Below are 14,949 nucleotides of genomic sequence, written 5' to 3' on the forward strand. Positions count from 1 at the left end.
CCATTCCAGTTGGATGCCTGCAGTCAGCAGAGACTGCTTGTCTTGATCTCATGCTGACATCCTCCAAGGCACTTCCAGAAGGTGAAAGCCCAAGACGTGTTACCATGGCAAGGTGATGCTCCTCATTCCTGAGCAAAACCCAAACCAAGTACTGTCAGGCAGGATTTTTATAGGATCATAGAACCACGGTATGGATTGGGTTGGAAGGAACCTTAAAGCCCATCCAGTTCCAACCCCTGCTGTGGACTGATTGCCATCTACTAGATCAGGTTGCCCAAGGCCCCATGCAACGTGGCCTTGAGCACCTCCAAAGTTGGGACATCCACAGCTTCTCTGGACAACACATTCATTTTCATTTATTACACTATGGCCCATTTAGATGTCCCCCAAGCTGCTACCAGGAGCTGCACACTCAGGAGCCAGCTCTCTTGATGGTCAATGGCCCAGATTTAAGTAGAAAGCACTTTGGGTTCGTACTGACATCAAGCCTTCCGCTCAGCATCCTCTAATCTTATGCTCAGGATTCTCCACTCAACACGCAGATTCTCCAAACCAGCCCCAATATTGCTTCCTCTGGCTCGTCAGCCACAGAGCCAATATTTTTTTCTTGCCAAATCTCTTAAATTTTGCTTTCTAGCCCGTTTCTCCTGTTTGGCTTGCACATATAATTTTTAGCTCACAGATCAAGGCATTTGGTACCAGTCACCAATCTGTGCTGCATGGCTCACAGCCAGCAGTTCCCTCTCCCCCATCATGGGCTGCATCTGCATTCCAGGGATCGTGCCCCAGAGGATGGCTCAGGGGCTTTGCTTTGCTCCTTGCAGTCCTGCATGGCACAGAGATACGTGCTGGGATCGTGGATGGCCAGGGAGTTCTGCATCCCCAGTCTCATCTTGAGTGGGGAATGGGGACCACACGGCTCCAAAACAGGTGATGCCCAACAAGCTTCCCCATCCACCCCACTGCTTGGGAAGCCCTACACATCCCTACTGCCTCATTTGTCTGTTTTGCCCCACTTCTCCAGGAGGGATCAGAGACCAGCAGCCCCTCCGCAACAACGTGAATGTGGCTTCATTTTCCCCAAACTGTGAGCTTCTCTCCTCCCCAAACCACGACATGCCATAATACAAAAGAAATTCAAAATCAGTTGCTTAAATCACTGCATTCGCCAAGAAAACTGTTCCTTTAAGGGCAATGCCAGGCGAGCCCCACCTGCAGCCCCTCAGTTCCCCACAGGTGATGGGCTGTGGGCTTCCACAGCCCTTTATAAATGAGGCCCCAGGGCATAGGGGGAGGTTTGGGCTCCTGTCTGGTGGTAAGTTGCTTTGGTGCTGTAGGAACAAAGCTATTTTTGTCTGCCGTCTGGAGCTGCAGAGGGGATGGGCTTTTTTGGGGGATGCTTTGCTCTCATTTCAAGTGATGCTGGGGCTGTGAATTGCATGACTCAGGGGGATTTAAGGAGAAATGTAAGGAAAATAGGAGGGTGTTGGTTCCCACCTGCTGTCCCTCCTGGTTCTTAAAGAAGTTTCTTCGGGTGCTGTTGGGAACTTGGTTTGGGGAAAAGCAGATGCTTGGGTTGTTTGTGTGTGATAATAGCACAGAGGTGGGGATGCAGTCACCTCTCTCTTCTGTGTCACCTGTGGGGAAGCTGGGGCAGCAGCCAGTTGTCCTATGTGGCTGTGTGCCCTCTTTGGGGTCTGCATCACCTGCTCTCTGTTTTTCCCCTTTAAAAGTGAGAATTCAAGTAGCTGGTGCAGAGGAAACTTGATGATGTAGGGTAACTTTGTTAATTTTTTTCTGCCTTTTTCTTCCCTGTCCTTATGTCAGAGTCTGGGGCCTCATGGGCAGTGTGGTCCCTTTGAAGCAGATCCCACAGCCCCATTTAAGTGCTCATCATTCTCCCAGCTCTGGCTGCTGCTCTAGGATGCTCTCCCTGCTGAGCTGGGAATTACTCGGAGCAATGTTCCCTTTCAGATATTCAATTTTAGCTTCCTCTTTCTTAATTTAATTTCATCATTCTTCCATTTTGCCCCCTGGGAGGAAATATCACATCCTGATATCCAGGGAGAACTTGCTCTGCTGTCCTCACCTTGCCTCTATTAGAAGGTGAGGCAGTGCTTCCCTTTGCCTGGTGGGATTCCCATCACCTTTTCCACACCACAGCACATTCCATGGTTGGATCCAGCCCTGCATTTCTGCTGCTGAACCCAATGGCAGATTTGGGCTCTCTGCAGGATAGGGCCCCATAGGCCAGGCCCATGGGTTCACCCTACAGCTGATCACCCACTGGTGATGCCTCTGCCATGCTCCCTCTTTCCGAGTGTTTCTCTTTTCCTGCAGCTGTTTTCATGAAGCCTTTGTTACTTCCTAATTGTTCAAAGCACTTTTCCACATTTCTCTCAATAAAAGCAGGTTTTTTTTAAAGAAAAAGCAGTTCAGCATCTCAGCCATTTTAGACTCATCATCTGCTTCATCCCTTTTATTGTTTAGCAAATGGCCTACTTTCTCCCTAATGTTTTTTCCACTTCCCCCCAGAAAGAGTTGATTTCTTCCTTTTTTTTTTTTAACTGCTTTCTTCTGCCTCTTAAATAATTTCTCCTGCATTGACTCTGTTTTTATGTTATTCCCACTCGCTCCTTCCCCAGGCCTCTCTCCCCACTCCACAGCTCTTCCAGTGCTGGGAATTGGATTTATTAATCTTTTTTTCTCTCCTCCTAGCAAATCTCTCAGGTTTGGGGTTGGTTGTGTTTATTCCAGAAGCTGAAGGGTTTCCTGTATCCCTGGCAAGGCTGGGAGAGGTGAGGGCTTCTGTATTCATCATCCTCTTTCTTTTTCCTCTTTTATTTCTCATACAGCATTTGTCTCAGGTGAGCATTTGAAGGATGATATATATTGGAAGGAAATGAAGGCACTTGTTACGTTGGCTAAGAAGGGCAATTTGTTTATCTTTTAAAAAACATTCAGACTGTTTCACGGCTGTAACCCACCATTCAACTCCTCCACCATCAACCCATCCCCACCGTGCCCACTGACTGTCCCTCATTGCCACCTGTACCCATTTATTGAACACCTCCATGGTTGGTGACCCCACTGCCTCCCTGGGCAGCTGTGCCACTGCATCACTGCTCTTAGGAGAGGAAATTTTTCCATATATCCAACCTGAACCTCCGTGGTGCAACTTAAGGCCGTTATCTCTCATCCTTTACCCTGAGTAAGGGGAAGTTGGCCCCAAAACACAGTGTTTGTGGGCCAGTGCCAACTTCAGCAAGTTGTTCTGTGTCAGAAGGAAGGACACCGAAGACAAAATGTGTTGCTGCGAAAGAGCTTCTCTTGCAAATATTGAAATAACTTTTAATCTTGAAGGCAAACAAAGCCTTTCCCTTCAGCTGGAGTTAGGGATTTGTCTTGTGGGGAAGGCACTTGCAATGTGGCCTGTTCCTCAGTGGGGCCGTTAATTACATCTCTTACTGCTCTGCCAGGCTGCAGATCCTCATGCAGCCTGTAGTAACACAATTCTTTTCAGATTCCTATTACTACTGTCAGATTTGGTTGAAATTGGCTGGTAAGCTATGAAATTCCGAGTGAAGAAGCAACAGCTGTGTCAGACACAGGGGGGTGAGATTGCCTGGGCCTCTTTTTTTCTTGGGAAGCCACACTTAAGGAAAACAAAATACCCTTTATTTGCTGAATGTTCTGCTTGCAAGGTGAGCGGCAGGTTGGGAGATGCCCACTGTATCAGGACCTTGTGCCAGGGGGAAGGTGAATTTTGGCTGTAGGATGGCAATGCTTGATGCCAACCTCAGCCCATTGCTCATGGAATCATTGGGCATCCCTGCTTGCTGCGGTTTGGCACTTGCTGTCTGCATAAAGGCCACATGGGGAGCATGCATCCGTATCCATTGCAACTTTGCAACAAACAAGAATAGAAGATCAGATGTTCTATCTTCTCTTTTAGCATCCCTTATGCCTTATTTATGACTCTCATTGAAGGGAGCGAGTGCAGGGACGTGGGCAGAATAATGCATGGGTTAGAGGTGAGGAGAGGAGAAACTTCTGCAGCAAAGTCAGGGGGAACAGCTTGCAGAAGTGCTGTTTGTGTTGCTGCTTCCCAACACGGGAAGGCGTGTGTGCAAACACGAGCCCCTGTGTCCTCTGCTGCAAAGCAACCTCCCTCTCCTGTGAACCAAAGTGAGAACATTAAATCATCATCCTCCACAAAAATACTCAAACACCAAAATTAACCAAGAGTCAGCTGAAACATAGATCATTAAGGTGCTGGGGAGGTTGGTGCTGCTGTTGCAGTGCGTGGTCATGCATCAGTTGTGCCAGGGGAGGTTTGGGTTGGGTATTTGGAAATATTTATTCTCTGAAAGAGTGCTGATGCTGTGGCACACGCTGCATGGGGGGGAGGTCACTATCCATGGAGGTGTTAGAGAGCTGTGGGGATGTGGCACTGAGGGAGATGGTCAGTGGGCACGGTGGGGGTGGGTTGGGATTGGACTTTGGGATCTGAGAGGTCTTCCCCAACCTGAATGGTTCTGTAGGGAAAGCTCAGAGCTTTTTGTGTGCGTGAGTACCTGGATGTGTCTGCGTGTTTCAAGGACTGTGGGTCAAAATCAGGCTCCTGGCAAAGCTGTGCTAAGGGAACATGACTTGCTTTAACATGCCAGCAACTTGGAGATTAGGAAATGCCAGAACTTGTGCTCATAAAGTCTGGTTCATCCAGCTGCTCCGTGTAGAAGCAAGCCCTGCAGGTGCAGCAGAGCAGGTAATGCATGTCCCTCATCATGAGCACTTACCCACCAGTGAGTCCATCCCAGGGTGCTGCACCCCAAGGTGAGCTCAGAGCCCCAAACTCACTGCAGGATGCTCCGGTGCCAGCAGCTGATGTCTTTGAGACAAGAGACTTCAGAAGCAAGAGAGCATCCTACCTCTGACATCTCCACTGAGCCGTATTATTAGTTTTGGCGATTAAATAGAAACCCGTTTGCAGGTGACAATGCTGTAAAAATAAGTAGGTACCAGAGCCAACGTTGTGAAAATAAGGCAGGAGAACAGAGCTCAGGCGACATACATAATCCGTGGGGAAATAAGCGTGTGAATAATGAATGTGCACTGGAAAAAATAAAATACATTATTGTGGTAAAGATAAGTCTATTAAAGTCGTGCTGCAGAGCCTGCGCTGGGATGCTGATGGATTATTGAGTTCTCTGCCTCCAGGCTCTCCTGCACTCAGCCACGTGTGCCCAGCCCAACAGCCAGCCCTCATCCCTCCATCCCCACCAGTGGCTCATTGGGTGCATCAGACCTTCTTGGAGTGACTGTGCCTCGATGCAGGAAGCGATGGGGCTGCTGCAGTTTGGAGATGCTCCAATGTCAATGTGAGCCACCCCCCTCTCTTTGCCCAAATATGAGGTTTTGCTGTCGCTGCTGCTCCGGAGAGTAAAAGTCTTAATTAACAACGCCGACATGAATTGCTGTGCTCTGTCACTCCCCCAGAAGTGCCTGTGTTGTTTCTCACTGACCCGGAACAATTTGTCTGTGGTCTGTGCAGGCGTGGCAGGACAGTGTCTGCTCCCATTACAGGGCTCAGTGCTGATCTGAGCTTTGTTTCCATGTTGTGTGTGGTTTGGGTTTTTGTTTTGTTGTGGTGGTTTTGTTTTGTTTTTTTTTTTCCTGAAGAAAAGGGTGTTTTTGTTCATTTTTCTTCTACAGCAGGAGGGAATTTCCAAAGGAGCAGTCGCTTTGAATCAATGTCTTTCCCTTTGGAGAGGGCCTGTGCCATTTGGGGATGTTTGGCCGTTCCTTTTTGAAGCTCTCCAGGATGTGACTTGGGTGAGGTGGGATGAAAGGGTAGAAGAGGGTTTGGTGCTTCATCATGGCCCTTCTGGGGGGGAATGGGATGTCAGGGCATGGAGTTTTGAGGCCGTTCAGTGAAGGAGGCTATCCCACATCTCACGTGGATGGATGGATGTTCTGCTGAGATTGTCTGTATGTTGACCCCCACCCCACCAAAAGGCAATGCAGTGGTGCAGGCTGCCCTGGGAGGTGGTGGAGGCGTTGCCCCTTGAGATGTTTGAGAAATGGGACTTGTGCCACTGGGGGAGGTGGGTTTTAGTGCATAGGTTGATGGTTGGACTGGTTGATCCTGCTGGTCTTTCCAAAATTAATGACTCTATAATAAAAAGTGAGGACAGGATGAGACCAACCAAGAGCTGCCCCACATCTCCCAGACCCATAAGCAAAGTCCAGCTTCACTACCCTGAGAGAACAGAATTCAAATGCTGATGTTCCACTTGGAGCTCTTCACATCCTCCAAATCCAACCATCCCCTGCAGAACATTAGTGTTGTTTTTTTTTTTACCACTTTTATCATTATTTTCTCTAAAGCTCTGCTGACAGCCAAAGCCCCTGAGTTGGTTTTTCTCCGTACACAGATGAGCATGGGCTGGCTGGGAGTGGAAGCTGTGCTTTTGTGGGATTGCTTGAAAATGAGGAAGGGGAAAAAGTAAAAAGACAGAGTGGTGGGGGAATAGAAATGAATTGCACAGGGAAAACTTCACAGGAAAGCCACAAAATGCAAGGATTTGCTGGGGGAATGGAAAGGTGTCCTTGATGCTTTGATGATGGGATTGGAGGCTTGATGGTTTGTAGATGGGCTCCGTTGGCATTGCCTTGTTTTTTTTCTTATCAGTAGGGATTTTTTTTTATCTCCCTTCAGGAGGATATTTTTAACCTACAGCCTTCCAAGAGGATGTCAGCTGGGAACACTTTGCTTTTCTTTAAATTCTTGTGCAGGAAAAGAAGAGGAAGGCAAAGTCTGGGAGTAGGGCAGTTTTGGTGCGAAGAATGCTCTCATTTCTAGCATTTCTCTAGTCATGAGCTCCCAATTCTATTTCTTCCTCCCCATTTTGTAGAATTAAAGCAGTCTCTATAAATCTGAGTGCCTAAATCCTGAGGCTTTTGGAGGAAAAAACAAAAAAAACTGATGTGGTTGCATCTGCCACCAAACCCATCCAGTTGACCACTCTGGTCTGCACAGAGCTCATTGTGCCCAGGCAGCATCACTGCAGTGAGCCCAGCCGGCAGCTGGAGTTTGTCCCCTCTAGCACTTCACTCCCTAAAAAATGCTGAAAGCCACCGATGCTGTTTTATCATTGCTTCTTGCTCCTTTGGGGGAATTGGTGCCAGCCCTCCCAGAGCAAATCTGTGGCTCTGCTCTGCAAAGGGAGAGGAGCAGAGGCAGGTGTGTGAGGACGAAGTGCTGAATAGTGATGAGTGCCCATCAGCTACAATCCTGCCTTTGACAGATCAAGGGAAGTGGCTTCAGGGTCTTTTTCTCCACACTTCAGCCTGGAGCTGTGACAGCTTGGGTATGGCCAAGCATTTATTGCTGCAAATGGGACAGCGGGACTGGGAGGTTCTCATAGCCCTAGGTGGGGAGCTGGATGTGATGGCATCAAACACCTATTGGCTTTGATGCTGCTGGGCACCATGGGGTGACCCCAGAGCATCTCAGGCATCCTAGAGCATCGTTGAGGACAGTTCTGAGTGCTGACAGCAATGTCCCTGCCTGACCCTGGGGCAGTCAGTGGGAGCAGCAGTGCAGGAGCACAGCCAAGGCTCTCCCTCCCCCCCATACCTTTCCTCCCCATGGCTGCCGCTTTGCATTTTCATTTTGCAAACACCTCATCATCAAGCTAATTAATACGTTCTGGAGGAACTCTTCCTGCCTTTCATCAAACTTAAATCAGCATCTATATTAGTGTGTTGCCAGCTCTGTGCTATTTAGTAAAGTCCTGTGTAACTTTTATATTCCTCCCAGATCCTTGCAGCCCCTCTGGGCTTTTTGGCAGCACCTTGCTATCACTATGCCCACAGTGTGGCTGCAGGCAGCATTAGCTCATGGCCTCTGGGTCCCTGTGCTGCCCCATTCAGCACCATCCTGGTGCCACGTCTGGGCTCCCTCTCCCTGTCATCATCCTGGAAGGTGACACCATCGTACAGACAGACACTTGGTATTGATGTTTTAAATCCCTTCCTTGCTGCAAAAAGAAATGCTGCCCTTTACCTTTGCTCTCTTCTTGCCCCTGCTATGGAGTGATGGCATGAACCAGCACTGGGGTCCTTTTATCAGTGCTCTGTCCCAACCTATCGATCAGAGCTGATCACGACACCCCCTCGCTCTGTCTCTGGGAAGATGAGCAAACAGGAGGGTTTTTGGAGGGAGATGGCGAGCGAACGTGTGATGTGGCACTGCTTCCCCCCTCCTGCTGCGGTCCCTGGAGGCCACCATGGATGCTGAATGCCTTTGACGTTGTGATTTCTGTGTTTGGAAGAGAGGGGAGGTCTGCAGGCTGTGTGACACAGCTGCTCACAGTTTTAAGGTTCAGGGTCACACACCCCTTGCTCTGTGCCCTTCCAGCCCCTGACGAGCAGCCAGAAGGTTCAATGGGGGTGAGCAAAGATCCTTAACAATCCTTTTGGCACATTTATTCCCATCGGCTGGGAAATGCCCCCATTGGTGTGCAGCAAGCCTCCATCCCTCACTGCATCTCCTGCTCCCAGCAAGCATGCTGTCATCGATTATTGGTGTCAGTGTGGGTGCAGGAAGGGTCAGTGATCCCCTGGGGGTTGGGTAGAAAACCATCAGTAACGGTGATCGGAGGTGCTGTGGGGGTCAGAGAATCTCAGCTCACAGTGGGGCAGGAGGACTGGCAGTCACTGGGGCTCAGTGGTGCAGGAGGTTTGTATTCATTTAAGGTCACACTGATACTGCCTGGCCCATCTGGGGGCCTTCTATGATGAAGTGACAGCATCCGTGGAGAAAGGAAGGGCATCTCCCTGGATTTGTGCAAGGTGTTCCTGCACCTCATCCTTATTGCTAAATTGGAGAGTGTAGTGGAAATGCTAAGTCATGGCCTGAAGCAGTGATTGAGCACCTGGTGGAAGGCAGGGCCAACCCAGGGGAGCTCAGGTGCAAGCAATGTACCTGAGTGACTGGAAGGCATGGAGCCAGGATCCACCCCTTCCAAGACCTCATTTAAGGGCTGGCAGTGCAGGTGAGGGTATCTCTTGCTGGAGATCCCTGTGTGCCTGAGGCCTTCCAAAGGTAAGCAACTCTTTTCCTTCATTTCTGTATCTGTGGCTGCTGCATTTGGGCTCGTTCTCATTAGCTGTAGCAAAAGACTTTGCTACCCTGCTGTTATTGTGGCACTTTCCATCCCATTATAGCATTACAGAGAGGTATGGATTTGAAGGATGGACTACTTAAGAGGATGAGGAATTGGTTGGATGGTGGCAGCCAGAAATCTGTGGGCAATGGCTCTGTCTGTTGGAGGCAGTGATGAATGGTGTCCTTCAGGGTTCCATCTTGGGACCAATGCTCTTCAGCATCTTCATTAATGACATAGGTGGAACTAGGTGATCTCTAAGGTCCCTTCTAACCTAAAGCCATTCAATGATAACAGAGCTGCCCCTTCAGCTCCCAAACACCAGTGCAGCCTTGCTGGGCTGGCTGCTTTGCCCTTGCCCCATTCCTTCCCAATAGACCACCGCTCCCTTGCACAGCTTGGTGCAGAAACCCTGCAGTGGGACAGGACCACGCTTCTCCTATTTTATCCAATTGTTTGCATGCTGAATTGCAGAGACTTTTGCCTCTGGCTTAACAAGTTCTCCAAACCCCTGGTAGCTTCGCTCCTTGTGAGCACGTTCCCAAAACATTCTCAGGGCTTTTCCCAGCTCCCTGGCCAGTTAGGAGGACAACAGATGATCAAACCACACAGGCTGCTCGGTGCACCAGGGCTTTGCTGCTGCTTTCGCTGTATCAGCTCGGAAAATGTATCCTTCAATCAGTTTAAGCCCCTAGGCTTGATGTAATTTTACCGCTGCCTTCTCTCTAAGGTACTTTTAGGGCTGCTATCTCCAAGTATTTACAGGCAAGGAGAGCAGCAAAGTGAGAAGAAGCTTGGCTAATTTTGTCCCTGACCTCAGCAGCTCAGGGCACTGTGGGTGAAGCTTTTCCCCTTGTGGTTTAGAGGGAGGCACCTGGTTTGCAAAGAGCCCTTTTCACACAACCCAGCAACACCAGCAAAGCCCCCAGCCTTGGTATGACCTGTGGTGTTTGCTGCTCCTCCAAACTTCCCACCCCGTGCCTTTCTTTGGGATGGGAATTGGGTTTGGGGTGGGCGCAGCACCATGCAATGATGCTCCCAGACTGCCTTCTCTTGGTCTTCATTCCTCTCTCTAATGCTCCAAAGAGGGGTAAATCTCTCTGGAGAGGTGGAAACCCCAAATGCAGACTGGGATCTACACAGGGAGACAGGAGGTGCCTGTGCCGAGCATTGCTGAGCTGATGGCTTTATCATGTCAGTTTATAACCCAGTTAGATTTTGCCTCCGTCTCTGTTCATAAAAATTATTCTTGGACAGGTCTCTGAAGCCTGAGCTGTCAGCAGCGCTACGTTACATTTTTAAATAAATCAGTCAATAAATCAAGCACAGAATAAGCACTGCAGTGAGACATATGCTTCATCTGGAGTCAGCGAGACAGGGACCTGCTGGAAGTTGAGCTTTACTCTTTGGGGTGGGATGAGTTTGCTAAATCCAGCCCTGCAGAGAGCTTTTAAATATAGCTAATTGAGCATTGTGTGTCACAGGCAAGTCCTTGCCTTCTGAATAACCCAGTGGTTATTTATATGGTTATAGCACAATGCCTGTGGCTGTTATTGGAAATGTTCTTTAGCCATCACACAACAGTGTGCTTAGCAGCCCGATTTCTCCCTTCCTTTGGGTGAATCCCAAACCCAACCCATGCCCATATGGGACTCACTTGTTCCTCAAATGCTTCCCTTTATCCTACCTGCAGCTGAGTAGAGTTAATTTACACAGCCCTGGGACTCACACCATCTTCTCCAGTTCCTGCTTTTGGGATCTGATGTGCCAGACCCAACTGTCCCTCTTCCAGGGATTTTGCTATGGCCACGTTGGGTTGGGTGGCAGAGATAGGAAATGACCACAGAGTGCAGCAGAAAATTTTCCCTATGATTTCTTTCATCTCTTTTCATTCCCACTGCTGTGGTGCCCACCCAATGCGTTTTCCACCCCACGGGATGTTGTGCCCAGCACTATGGCAATGCAGAGCTCAGCTCTCCTCTCTCTCCATCCCTGCACCCCTCCATCCATCACATCTCCATTTGGCTCTGCTGAGGCCACCTTTCACCTTGCAGATGAAGGTATAGTTAATCAAGGAGGAGAGAAAAATGCGGAGGGAAGTGTGTTCATTCATCCACTCCCTGATGTTTCTTACAGTGCTTTTGTTTGCATCTGCTTTTTGTCTTGCACACACGCAGTGATTTCAGGACCAAGCAGAACTGAAGATTCCAGCAGTAGAAAGACAACAAGCCCCCTCACCTCCTCCCGCATCCTCAAAACTTGGGAGGTTGCTTAGTGACAACGTTGCTGCTCTCACTTCCTCACTCGAGCTCTTAAAAGCAAGAAAATGGTTATTTGAGGTCCTGATAGCTCGTGTTCCTCGATGGCCCCTTCCCTGCAGCCCACATCAGCAGCAGGCAATGAATGAAGCATCCTGGCCACTCCTCTCCTTTCTGCTGGCCAGCTCCATTTATTTTTTTACTATTGTTCTGCTGTTGTTAGGATTGCTATTCTGTGATCCCATTTAAAATCATTGATTTACCACCGAGTCCTCAATAAGCAATTTGGAGCAATTGGAGCTGTTATCTTACAATAGATCACACGGTGGTGGAAAAGGGGGGAGGGAGAGAAGGAGAGGGAAAAAGAAGAAGGAAAAATGGATGGGGCTGCCCACATGGTTTGGGACCTCTAGCCACAGGTACCAGCTGGGCTGGAGCCATGGGGACTTGTCCCAGACAGGCTTTGAATCACAGAGCCATTAAGATTGGGATAGACTAAGATCATTTAGTCCAACTATCAAACCATCCCTGCCATGCCCACTAAAGAGGAATTAAGTCCCCATCGTTTCTCTTAAAAACCCCTTCACAACAGCCACGCTGCCCAGCCTTGCTCCCATCCTTGCAGACCAACCTGGTGCAGAGGGAACCAAACCTACCCTGCCTGGGCTGTGCTGGTTGCTCACACAAGCCAAAAACCAGGAGAGTGCTCTAGGGAAATATCTTAGCAAGAGTAAGCTTGCTAGTTAAAAGCTCCCCAAAGGCTCCATCTTTCCAAGAGGAAGAAGGAGAAATCAACAGCAGTGTTATTTCCCATTATGCCAAGGCAGATGGTTATCCCTGTGCCAAGTCTGAATCACTGGAATTTCCCCTCCCTCCCCCCCAAAAAAGGACCATTCATGTGCTGGAGAGACTCAGTTGGGAGGATCTGCCAGCCTTCCTCTGCCCAGCACCATGGGTCCCCATGCTCCTGATCCCATCCAGCCTTTATTGGGGGCATTTTGGCACCTCCAGGTATCAGTTGGGTTGAGCCAGGCCTGTCTCTTGTATGCTTAGTGTTTCCTTCACTGATTTGCCAACAACAGATTTATTTGGGGTTTTTCTGCTTCCCAGTTCTGGAGTGGTTCGGGAAAAACGAAACTGCTTTCCAGAGAGATCATCTGTGCTCCTGCTTTCAGTCAAAATCAAAAGGGTTTGGGCTGATTTACAGCTTTTTAAGGCAAAACCCAAATAAATGCCATCAAAGGACATGTCAAGGGTGGAGAAAGATCAGAAGGTCACCTCAAGATCGAGGTGGAGAAAGATCAGAGGCCTGCTATAAGCCAAGAAAATATGTCAAAAAGAAATATTTTCATTTCTGGTTGTGTTTCTTTCTGTCCAGAGTGCCCCAGTGTTTCAGCCATGACTGATTGGGTGAACTGGGAATGAATTGGGGTGATTCGGGGCGAGCACATCCTCCTTATGGAGAGGGATATGGATTAGATGGAGCAGCCCCAGCTCTCTGATCCCCAGCTCCTCTCCACCCTGGCCATCATTCAGCTCTATACCCCAAACTGCCTTTGTGCATCCCTCTCCCCATCTGAAAGCACTCATCATTTGGGGTCAGAATGCCACCGACACTGGCACAGCCAGGGATCAATTGGGGGTCAGGAGTCGTCCCTGCACTGCTGAAGGATTTTCCAGCAGCCGTTCACCCCCTATTTATTGACCCAGCAATGTTTGCAGCGCTGAACGTAGTGAAGTCGCAGTGTTCTGCAGGTCCCTGGGGTGGGGATTTTACGGGAATGCTGATTCCCCATTGCGCAGCCTCTGTGTTAAAATGGTTTTGAACCCACATAGAGCCAGAAATCGAGTGAGGTCCTGCCGGGCTAAATGGATTTCACCGCTGAAACAGAAAGGAATGGGCTCCCAGGAACAAGTGATATTATTTACATGGCATCGATCGGTGCTGAGCTTTTGCTGGCTCAGCACTTTTAACCCCTGGTTTTCATCAGCTGAGTGCTTAACCCTCAGCTAATTGGATTTGCAGCTGTTATTGTGATCTATGCTGCCTCCAATTACTCTCCATGGGGCACCCATAGGATGGGGAGCCCAAATGGGGCAGAAAGCCCTCATAAGGGCAGAAAGAGCAAAGTATCACAGCACATGAGGGCAAGAGTGTTGGGGTGAACTGGGGCACAGATGGATGAAGCCTTTTCCCAGGGAGCTTTGAGGGACTCAGCATCTTGACTTCTTTGTGCAGGATCATGGTGGCAATGCCCTTGTCCTCCTTCTCATTACATCCATTGGAGCCCTTGTGGCTGAGCTGCTTTCTCCCACCAGGAGGTCATCCATCTGATGGAACAGTTCTTCCTTTGGGCTCCCAGCAAAGACTGACAACAAAAAAAGCCATAAACCAGCTGATGGGCAAAGAATGAGGAGCCGTGATTTTTCCTGCATGGCCACAGGGCTCTGTTGTCTTTGGGCTGACACCAAAGGACTCATTGGCTGTCATAAAATCACAAACATTGAAGAAGACCACTAAGATAATTCATCCAACCTAGATCCTGGTAGGCTTTGAAGTGCAGAGACGATCAGAAGCAAAATCTTCCATAGGTGTGTGTGGGGTAAACTGGTGAACAAAACCATGAGCGATCTCTTGTGTCTTGTCTTCCATCACAGCCAAGAGAAATGCATTATTGGTCTTGACACGGAGGGGCAGCAGACGGATAATTGGGTGACATTTGCCGCTCTGCATCACGCGGGGTCAGATGAGATGGTCTTTTGTGACCTTTAAATCCATGAACTAACAAAATTTGGCCTTCTTGAGGTGATTCTGTTGGAAAGGATGGGAAAGCTGAGACTCCAGAGACTGCTGGGGCTGGAAATGCAGTGCTGGGTGCTGGGCACAGATCTGCAGCATCACAGGGCTCCCTGCAGAGCCAAACTTCCTTTTCCAGTTATTAATGGTGTTTCCTATGGCCCAGATTCTCAGTGTTTCCCAGCACAAACCATCTAGCAATTTGCTTATGCTATTATCCAGTGTCTGCAGCCAATTGTTTGGAAGACAGCTGGAGAGCCTGGAATTAATGAGAAGTGACAGCAAAATCCTGGAAAGGGTCAGAAAATCCCTGGAAAATACATGGGAATTCCATAGCAAGGTCCTTAACCAGGAGCTCTGCCTGCAGGCATTTCTGGTTTTCTCTTGGCTAAAACCCAGTGGTGACTGCCTCAGAGCTTCCAGGCATTCTGAGCGTGCTGAACACTTCCCAGCAGAGCCATCACATCTGACTGAATCCTACAACTCTCTCCTTCTGCCTTTCCCAGGGACAGCTTTTGGCAGCCCCAGGGCTGGCGGTAGGGGAAAATCATCCCAGTGCAGAGCAGGAGCCCTAAAATATTGAGACCTTATGGGTTTTCCCATTCCTTGCTGAGCCAGGCAAAAAGAGACCCCAGAAATAACCATGCAATTACCGAAGACGTTATCCCAGGTGCTGTGCAAACCTACATAATGTCAACAGGTGTGGAAGGAGAGCAGACAG

The 14,949-nt window shown here is 49.1% G+C and overlaps 1 long non-coding RNA gene across 1 annotated transcript; it reads left to right on the forward strand.

The window, feature by feature from the left end:
* Positions 1-9,086: 9,086 nt before the first annotated feature.
* On the forward strand, positions 9,087-12,895 carry LOC149915312 (uncharacterized). The gene is made up of 3 exons (XR_016459216.1): positions 9,087-9,112; positions 9,730-9,840; positions 12,514-12,895. It is a non-coding gene; the product is annotated as an uncharacterized LOC149915312 (long non-coding RNA).
* The last annotated feature ends 2,054 nt before the right edge of the window (positions 12,896-14,949 follow it).

This window comes from Phasianus colchicus, chromosome 21, assembly GCF_987193195.1.
Source record: "Phasianus colchicus chromosome 21, bPhaCol1.hap1.1, whole genome shotgun sequence".
In the NCBI taxonomy this organism is placed as follows: domain Eukaryota; kingdom Metazoa; phylum Chordata; class Aves; order Galliformes; family Phasianidae; genus Phasianus; species Phasianus colchicus.